This window comes from Pollicipes pollicipes, unplaced genomic scaffold (genome assembly GCF_011947565.3).
Source record: "Pollicipes pollicipes isolate AB1234 unplaced genomic scaffold, Ppol_2.1 Scaffold_6686;HRSCAF=7923_pilon_pilon_pilon, whole genome shotgun sequence".
Lineage (NCBI taxonomy): Eukaryota > Metazoa > Arthropoda > Thecostraca > Pollicipedomorpha > Pollicipedidae > Pollicipes > Pollicipes pollicipes.
The window spans coordinates 9,879,981-9,889,132 of record NW_023596921.1 but is presented as its reverse complement, the minus strand read 5'-3'; positions in this window follow the sequence as shown (position 1 = coordinate 9,889,132).

The following is a 9,152-nucleotide window of genomic DNA, read 5'->3' as shown; positions in this document are numbered from 1 at the left end:
ATCCTATAAAAGGTGGTGCATCAACGCGCTGATGCGGTGGCATCTGGCGGAGGCACGCAGTAATCTAGGGAGGCTGCGCCTTTGATATTACTGAGTGCGCTGTTGGAGCGAAGTGAACCCAAAGGAGCTTTAGGAGATTACCGCTTTCGGCAATGGTACTTCATTCATTCCTGGCAGTGGCATGTTCAGTCCCTTTCAGAATTTGGATGAAACGAGGCTCTGTGACAAACTAAGGATTTCACATCCGGAACTGGCCTCTAACCACCAGCTTTTAACCAACTGACCAGCGGTAGGTGACCGACCTAACCTTAACCTAACATGAGCATTGCATGACAGCATCTATCTAACTGACCAGCGGTAGGTGACCGGCCTAAATCTTTCACCACATGGTTGTCGGCGCGTTGTTGCCTCGCCGAGCATCGGTAGCGCCTTGACTTCCGACGCGGTCCCAGCGATGCGGTCTTGTGTGCGAATGCAGTCTCCGAGCCAACGCCCGGCACCCATTGTGGGCCGAGCATTTCGGAGCCGTCCGTCTGAGCCCACGGAGCATGCTGCCCCCCACATCCGTGCGTTCTTATCCAGACCTGTTTCAGGACACGCGATCCAGGCTAGAAGGCCTCTCCCCGCGATTTTGTCTTCACGGTGCTGGTGACGGGTGCAACGACCAAGGACAGCCGAGACGAGACGCTGGACTTGTGCCTTGTGGTCCGCGTTCTCGCCTCTTTTGTAGGAGGGATGAAGGTGCACCACGAGCAGCTTTGTCTGGGGTTTCAACGGAATGTTTCGGCGTTCACGCTCACATTCCACAACAGGTTTCGTTGGTCGTGAAGGCTTGCTGTGACGAGTCGCTCATGTAGATGTGATCTCGCTTGAATTCCTGGCCAGTTTAGCCAGCCCTGGAACAGTCAGCTCCGCTTAAAACCATGCATGGTCTGTGAAGAAGAACATCGACCCGTGTGTGATTTGTCCAGGGTATTGTCTACGGTTTCTACGAATTCCGGTCATTTAGTCAGACATCACTCTAAAGCAAAACAAACTCAGGAGGTTTGTGCCAAATGCTGCATTAGAGTATTGCTGCCCATAACCACGGCCATATGTTGCATGATGACCAACTCGATTGTCGCACTCAACAGGGCATGTTTATTTTGGTCGGACCCAAAGACGGGCTTCTTTCGAATTAGGCTTCGACGCGAAGTCGGCGTAGCTTCAGGCTGCTTCAGGATTGCAGTTCGATAAGCGACTGACGCTGGGCAGCGCTCTGTTAAACCTGGTGCGTGAGCTCAAAAAACGCACCTAAGCATGCTATGCTCCTTTGTTGCACAGGTTCACCTTCACTCTAAGGCAAGAAGTCAGGGGCAAAGACACCCTCCGCTGAATAATTAAGTAGCATCGTGTGATAGCACATTCTGCATGACATGTATATGGTACCTAAAATGTTGTAAAACCGGGATATTAGTCATATATTAAATTCAGCATGACTTTACAAGGCGTGAGGTCCTCTCGGTGTGCTTCATGCCAGATGGTTTATAGCCTTGCAGGCTTGACATCCTTCTGTTCGACGTTTGTTAGGTAAATTCGTGTTCAAATGGACCAGTAAATGTTGCGAGCGCATACCTTAAATTGCAATGATCAAAGACGGTCTCATAGTTGCCTGCACAACTCATGCCACGGATTTCCTTGTCGTCATACAACCTTAAACATGGCCTCCCAACCGCCTTTCTCTTTTATGCTTGCAAAGGGACCAACGCATGCAAACGTTTGAGCATGCCTTGCAGGCGTCGGCCGTTGACACGGCTTTGCGCCAAACCGAAGCCGCGCAGCCGGTACAACCGCGTCAGTCGCACCGGATGTCTGGACTTCCGGCCACGTGACGAGGACAGGCGCCCGCCTGGTAACCGGCGCCACCTGACACCTCTCCCTACTGAGGCGGCGGCGGCGCTCGCTGCCTGCTCTTCACTCCCCCTCTGCTGCCGGAGCGGCGTGGTGGCGCAGGCACCATGCAGGCCACGCCGCGGCTGCGCTGCCGGACGGGCTCGCCAGCCGGTACAAACCCTCAGTGTCACCGGCTCGCCAGGAATTCCCGGACCGTAACCTCCGTGACAGGCTGTTGAACCCGGTGGCCAGCCGGCCCAGCGCCGCTAAGCTGGATATACATACTGTAAGAACAAGCTCTCCTTTGTCGCATGTGTCATGAGCTGGTGCAGTCTTGGCCCACAAAGCATGCCGTGCCTCGACTGGGAGGCATCTCGAAAGTCTGTGCAAAGCCAACATTTGTTTGGTGAATGTGCTGATAAAGGACTTGATGTTGTGGGAATGCCACAGGCTCCTTTTATCGGGAGGACATTTGTTTAAAAATAGGCTCACTGGCAAACTAGCTTTTAGAAGTTGTCACCCATAAGCTTTTTCGACACTATTCATGGCCACCAGCGCGGCAGGAGCGGGGATCCACCCTATCGCTTTTGGACTCTCTCACCTAAGGTGTTGCGTGGAAAGAAACACATTACAATCTTTATGGATCCCTAGATTTGGCCTGTGGCGGGACTCGGTCTATTCCTTTCATTTATAACCCCAATTATGGTATTCAAGCCACTTTGGTGGTCCGGGAACCAGCACCCTTTGTCTCAGACATGCTCGTATTACAATTGACGGAATTTATTAGTCGATCAAGTTTAAGCATACTTCACAGGCCGTCCCATAAGCAGATGGTTGGTGGCATCCATGCCGTTGTCTGCCGACTACATTGCCCGATGCACCATGCCCAGGTCACCATGTGAAAATACCTACCTCCTGCAAACGAATGCAGCTCACGATACGGTCTTCGGAAAAATAGAGGGTTTTATGAAGAGTGGTAAACTCCATTGTCAAGGGACAAAGAGGATTACCGCACCTACCGAAATGAGCGTGCATCATCATTTTTTGCAAGGTACATATGGTTTGGACGGTGCAATGTCAGCAATTCTGCACGGCCAGGCCCCATTTCCAGCCATAGGAATCTTCCGATAGGGGTGCAGATACCTATGTTTCTGATGGCGGTTAGATGTGCTGATTACGTCCGTCAAAGCCGGAAAACCAAAGCGCAAAACTTGAACACGAGGATTCAATTTCCGCCTTGTGCCTGCGTCATGTCGGATATCGAGCGAACGCTAATCACAATCCAGCGGCGACTTTTCTCGGCGTCATGCGTGCGTATTCACAACCTGAATACAAAACATTCGAGACTGACAGGTGGCGACCCCCACGTCTTTCCTTCGGAGGCAAACTGTGAATCAGACCATTTTTACCCCCGGGGTATTGCTCATGCCTTAGTTCTTCGCCTGACCGACCGCCGAGCGGCCAGTGTGCCGGCGTCATCGGAACGGCCGGCAGGAGAACGCTCGAACGCTCGACGAAAATGCCACGACCGCCACAAAAACAATGCGCTCTCGTCCGCCCAGGCCATCCTCCTCTTGTTCTTCTGATAAGCGGCCTATAGGGACGTATCTGAAGATCAGCGGGGCCTGAGTGAGAACGAGATATGGCATCTGCTCTCCTCCCACGTGCTGCCCGGTCCCGCCGCGGCGCTGATCCCGGAAAACACGGCGTCCAGCACCTGGTGCCACGAGCGCCTGACACCCTAGCGCCTGATGCCCTAGCGCCTGACCTCTCTAACACCTGATTCCTTAGTGCCTGACGCTCCTAGCACCTGACATTCTGGCACCTGATGTTCTCAGAAGCAGAAGCTCCCACGATCTGGCGCCCGCGGGTGGGTCTGGGGCCCCCAACTCCTGGCACCCTCATAGAGGAGTAAAAACGTCCAGAAAAGTGCAAGCTCCTAACTCACTTTTTAAGTTGACTCCTACTACAAGCATCACCGCAGTGTTGACATTCGACTTAAATTATACGAAATGGTCACTACGCATGTGCTCAGCCAAGTCTGCCAGCTGCAGCGGCCGACGACGCCGCTGCAGCGGCCGACGGCTCAGCCGCAGCGGCCGACGGCACCTCAGCTACAGCAGCCGACGGCCCAGCTGCGCCTGTTGACCTGGCCGCGGTCTGCGGGGCGGCAGGCGCCGCGAGGTGAGTCACCCCAGCGGTCAGCGTGACGCCCTCGCCGGCCAGGTCAGTGACCTGTCATGCCTCACTGACCCACTGGAGCCGCGCCGCGGCGGCGCTGCAGTGGGGGCCGACGGCACTTGCATACGCCGCGCCCGGCCGGCATATCATTAGTGGTCGTTCGGGCGACACTGGGGCAACCGGACGGCGTGCGCACGGGGAGTCACATGACGAGGGGTCGGCTGGGATGATGGGGTCGCCCTCGAAAGGCTGGCGTCTTCTCATTGCACAGGGTGCAACTTCCTACCTTTAGAGGCCTGTAATGCTTCAGATCTTGCCAGAGATATCGTGGCGAAAACGCTTCAGTTGTGTTATTTACAAACGCATTTCTACAGCGTCGAATGCCAAGTTACCCGTCAGCCCCATCAATGCCCATTTTCCCTGTCAACCCCATCAATGCAGGCCAATCTGCAGGCCGAAACAAAGATAGAACTGCTGCTAACAGGTGCAGGAAGCTTAAAGTCAACTTGTCGTGCATGACTGATGGCACACAACAAGCCGCCGCAGCCCACAGCAAGCCAGTTCACAGGCCACCGACGGCCCCACCCGGGCCAGCGCTTATCCCCGTGTGCAGCCGCGCTGTCGTCACAACAGCCCCGCCTCTGCGCGTCCATGGGTGAGCGCCTTCAGCGGCCGCTGCTGGGACCGGCCGCCGGCCGGTCCCATGACCGGCGCGCGAGGGCGGTGCGCGGGCCGCGACCCCGGCCGCCCGCCGGCGGAGTGTCAGACGGCGGCCGGCGGGGCCGGCCGGCCGGCAGGCGGCGGCGCGGCAGCGCGCGCGCGCGGGTCAGCGGCGGCCGTTCACCCGGCGACGTTCCCGGCCGCTGGGCAGCACGCGGCCGGCTGGCGCGGCCGCCGCGCCCGCTCCGCTCGGCTCCGCTCGGCTCCGCTCGGCTCCGCTCGGGCCGTCGACGCAGAGTCCGCGCCGGCGGCGCCGAGGTTTCGATGACTCGGCCGTGACTCGCTGCGCCGGCCGAGCATGAAAACTCTTTGAAAAAATTATGGCCTATCGACGCGTCGAGCTGCTGACTTCGGGCCGCCGGCGCTTGAAGAATGGCTTGCTCGTTCGCGCCAAAGAAAGGCCGCTCGAACCGCGGGACGCTGCGGAAGGTCACGTGCTGCCGCTTACCGAACATGCACTCTGCGCCAGTGGTTGATTAGAATGGGCTTTATTGGCACTCAGTCATGCATGTCTGTGATGTATTGCGGGGCCGGTAGTGACCACTACACCTCGTACTGCTGCGCCTGTCAGGTGCTAAAAATGTGAGCGCAGCTGGCAGCATGTTTTACATACAATGCGAACAGTGTAACCAGTCACTTACAAAATGCACATGCACGTACGTGGGCCTCTTCATAGATTAATAGACATGTTTCGCGTTCGTCTTTCTTTTGCTCAAGTTGTGATGACCTCCAAACTTCTTATGAATATTGTTTAATGAAATATTTTACGCTTTGATGGGTGCGGAATGGGCGACATCATGACGCTTTTGTGCATAACACATTTTCCAAGGAAAAACAATGCCCGAGTAAGATAATTCTTCGGTCCGTCTTTTCTCCCGGAATTGAAAGCTGAGGCAACAGTTTAAGAGGAGCATATCGCAGGTTGTTTGTTTGGCCTACCAAGATTGCTACGATGCAAATCAGGTAAACAGGACAAGGAATCTTATCACTACGCAAAGAGCCAAAAAGGGAATCATTATATTTTTGCCACTTGGGAAACGCCAGTAATTTTAGCAACAGGAAGCAATTATCTTGTTTGACATGTTTATAGAAGTCCTGATGAATCGATAGCAGACCCTTAACATTACAGTTTATTTATTGCATTTCTTGGATTTTGAGACTAGTGCAGCCACAAGTGTATGGTGTAAGTCCTCATGCCGACTCATCGAACACAAATTGGCTTGGCCTCGGCTTTGCTTCCACAAATATGACCAGTCTTCATAATTTGCCTCAAAGATTGGCTTGTGTTATACCATGCAGAAGACTGACCTTTGGACGGACTTTAAAGGATATCTTAAGCCCCTTAGACTACCTTGCCAGTTGGTCAGTCTGTCCTTGCATTTACCAACCCGTGGCGGGGTGGGATCAAATCGCTTTAAGAGCTTCAGGTCGCGTACTCCTTGTCCCCTGACGGGGAGATGGCCTCCGGCTGGGGGCACAGGCCGTGCTAACGTGCTGGTGACCTCAGAGGGTAGGAGTAAACGTGCCGAGTACTGCGGCGCGTTAAATTATCGCCATCAAATTTTTCCCGTCACCTGAAGTTCCACGATCTGATCGTGGGGGTCAGCGCACACGCAAAAAAGCACCCTCCAAGAGTGCCCCTCCCTTTAACCCAGCGACACAATGAATCATACGTTAACACAAGAAAACATAAATCAAGTTGCGGCAGTCCCAGCTAAGAAGAGGAAACAAACATAAAGGAGCAGGCAAAGAGGTGAATGCAGACACGGCAGGAATTGTGTTATGTAATAGACAAAGACAAATCATGCATGAGGAGGCCTAAAAGTAGTGATTGCCAAAGTCAGTTAGTCCAGTTAAGAAATTTTAAAAAAAAAAATCTTAAAAGATCAACTATGCAGACAAAGAGGCGATATTCCCGCAAACCAACCACTAATAGGTCCAAAACAAGCTCAAGATCACTATCGGGTTCAGAAAAATATTTTAGAGGATGTTGTGCAGTTTGTATAGTTTGACAGATGGAGTGGTGGAAGGCGGCTCGTGGCTGAACATGGCTTGAGCTTTTATGTCTCATCAACAGCAATCTCCAACACACACACACACACACACACACACACACACACACACCACACACACACACACACCACACACACACACACACACACACACACACACCACCCACACACAACACACACACACACACACACCACACACACACACACACACACCACACCCACACACACACACACACACACACACACACACACACACCACACACACACACACACACACACACACACACACACACACACACACACACACACACACACACCACACACACACACACACACACCCACACACACACACACACACACACACACACACACACACACACACACACACACCACAACACACACACACACACACACACACACCACACACACACACCCACACACACACACACACACACACACACACAACACACACACACACACACCCCACACACACACACACACACACACACACAACACACACACACACACACACACACACACACACCCACACACACACACACACACACACACACACACACACACCACACACACACAACACACACCACACACACACACACACCACACACACACACACACACCCACACACACACACACACAACACACACACACACACACACACACCACCCAACACACACATATATATATATATATATAATATATATATATATATATATATATATATATATATAGATAGATAGATATAATAATATATAGATATATATATATTATATATTATATATATATATTATATATGATATATATATCTCTGTGGGTTAAAATGTATGAGTTCCAAACTTGAAGCAATGTCTCACTAAACACAAAAATCGTTTGAGTTACTGTTGCGTGAAGACATTCACAGGCGCCATTGCTAAGAAGCATTGAACAGCGCTAACGTTCCCGGACATTCCCATGAACGGGACGATGAGCCTGAGCATAGGTCACAGAGATCGGTGCTGGTGAGCTGGGCAGTGCGCCCGACCCGGCTCCACCAAGAGGTTCCCTCACAGCGCGGGAGCGAGGCGTCCATGTCGTGCTGTGTGGGTATTTTGTACATACCTTCGAATTTGAGAGCCACATGAGTTACGCCGAGGCCTCCGCACTACCTGTCTTACGCACACTTGGCCGACCAGGTTAGGTGCTGCACCACGGCCATGCCACCCGCGGTGTAAGGACGCTGAAGTAAAACATGGCATCGTTTCCTCGACAGAAGGATCACACTAACGCCTTTTCCTGTTGGCCCAACGGAAAGCGCTGGAAGGGACGTTAATATCAAGCTACCTGCGATGCGAATCTTACACGAGTAGTGCACGCTCAGCGCAAATGTCGCTCTATGTGTCATGGGTGTCATGTGTCGTGGGTATCATGTGTCATTGGTGTCATGTGTCACCGTAGAAAATAATCATAAAACGCATTGCAAGGAGAGCTCGGCGAATGCGCTATGTTTCATGGCATGCGCGTATGCTTCGCGTACCCAGTGCTGTCCCCTTGCACACATGTAAACACAACATACACAGCGCACGCCTGCTGTGGTGGGTCGGCAGGCGCGCCGGCGGCGCGGCGCTGTTTTGAGCTGCGGCCGCACGCAGCTCTGCGGAGTCGGCCGGCCGGAATTCCTTATCAAACACATGGCATCCTCATGCCGGGCTGAACTCTGGGTCAGCAAGACGCTTCCTGGTTCAGCGCTCGACGCGGATGGGCGCGCAGCAGCGCCGCCAGCGCCGGCGCCCGGAGGGGGCGCGGGGGGCGCGCGGGGCGACCTTGGTCACCGCACCCGCAATTCAGGTCAGTGGCGTTGCTCTTCATCCAGCGGCCACGTTCCCTTCGCCTGTAACTGTGCGTCGGTTCGCTTTTCATTGTAACGGTGCGGCGGCGGTGGTGGCGGCGGCGGCGGCGCGCACGTCTCGGCGTTGGGCGAGCGAGCGTTGACCCCGGTCGGAGCGAGGCGCGGAGGCGGCGCCGTGAACTCCGCGTCAGCCGGCCGGCCCTGCCGCCAGGCGACCGCGGCTCGGCGAGAAGGCCGCGGTAGGCCGGGCCGCCTCTGGCTCCTAGCTGCGTTGTTGAGGTCGCCGGCGGTGGCTGAGTTTGAGCTGAGGTGAATGGCTGCGGATCGCGGGACTGGCTGTCGGAGCAGATCAGAAGCCTGGAGTATTGCCAGAAACAGAGACAGGAACACAATCGGACACTGCCCCCTCAGGAAATGGGATGCGCGATGTCATGTGGGTCGATTATTAGCACCTGCTGTTTCAAGGAAGTCAAATACAGCTGTGGCATAAGGACAGTCTGATGGGATCTGTGGCGCAGAGAGAA